This window comes from Chiloscyllium plagiosum, unplaced genomic scaffold (genome assembly GCF_004010195.1).
Source record: "Chiloscyllium plagiosum isolate BGI_BamShark_2017 unplaced genomic scaffold, ASM401019v2 scaf_27837, whole genome shotgun sequence".
Classification (NCBI taxonomy): Eukaryota; Metazoa; Chordata; class Chondrichthyes; order Orectolobiformes; family Hemiscylliidae; genus Chiloscyllium; species Chiloscyllium plagiosum.
Window position 1 is genome coordinate 1 of NW_025181008.1, and position 1385 is coordinate 1385.

At 41.0% G+C, this 1385-nt stretch overlaps 1 non-coding gene across 1 annotated transcript; it reads right to left on the bottom strand.

The window, feature by feature from the left end:
- Positions 1–76: 76 nt before the first annotated feature.
- Positions 77–149, bottom strand: trnac-aca. The gene has a single exon. It is a non-coding gene; the product is annotated as a tRNA-Cys (tRNA).
- Between the last annotated feature and the right edge of the window lie 1236 nt (positions 150–1385).

Below are 1385 nucleotides of genomic sequence, written 5' to 3' on the forward strand. Positions count from 1 at the left end.
ACAGATGAAGAGCTCATAACTTATTTCGGCTTTGGAAAAATCAGTTTTTAAGCGGGGTTAAAGTCTGCTTTGCCTGCGAGCCAGGTAGGATTTGAACCTACAGTCTCCCGATCTGTAATCAGGCGCGTTATCCATTGCGCCATTGGCCCGATGCACATATGCACCCTTAAGAGCCATGATGCTAATACGGACACGGTTAATAGCAGCCATGTTCACCAGTTGAACAAGCAATAAAGATAATGACTGTCACTGCTTCAGTCTAATCTTCATCACCTTTCAAACAGCGAATTTTCCAAAAAAAAACACATATGTCCTCCTGAAGTTTCCATTCACACTCTGTCTGCTCAGTCATTTAATGGAATCACTGCTGATCAGATGAATTTCGAATCCACTTCTTCAGCATAACTGACGTGAACGTGAGCCTAATCACCACATTGTATATACCAGTTAACTTTCAGAGGTTTCGAGTACAGTAACGACTTTTGCGAGTATGCAGGAAAGTGAATACTGTGAACCGAGGAAAAAAATCCCTTCATGGAAATTAATCCAGTGCAAAGTCAAACATATAAGAACGGCAGATGACGTTAAGATTCCTCTGCATCACTCTGTACAGATGCTTCTCCAAGAATTGACTCTTTGCAGAATTCTTCTTTGTAATTTAGACTGTCCCAGTTGTAGATATTCTTTCAGTCACAAACAAGTATCCTGCTGAAAACTACTTACTTAAGATTAAAATAGTTGACTATCTATTCGACCAGCTGATGTTCCAACGGTCCGTTTTCCATGTCAATACAAGTTCTTGCAGGTGAAATTCGACCTCCCAGCCTGATGTCCCACTGCTTCTTGATGCGTGAGAATTGAAGCCGCTGTCGTTAAGGCTGGAGATTTTAGCCTCGATATTTCACGCTCCTCTGTATCATCAGAGAATGGCATTACGCTAACCGATTGCATTTTCGTAGCCACATGCTCGCGCTGAATGCCATTACCATTTCCAATTAGTTTTGGGTGCACTGCGACTCAATTTCTCTGATTCCACGCCCTTGAACTGGGATTATATGACATGCCATTATATGATTACGTCAATAATTGAGGAAATTGGTGAAGCAACCGATGTTAAAATACAATGTTATTGAGAAATACATTTCAGCAATACCCTGCAGTATCCCATGACCCTTTGAAGTTTTGTAGATAACTGCAAACGTAATATCCTACAATATCAGTGTTGCAATCTCTACAGTCTCTCCGGACATAGAAGCTATATATTTAACCGAATCTGAGTTCCCACATCTCAGTCACTGTTTGACAAGATTCGGAGATGCCCGTGTTGGACTGGGGTGTACAAAATTAAAAATCACACAACACCAGGTTATAATCCAACAGGTTTA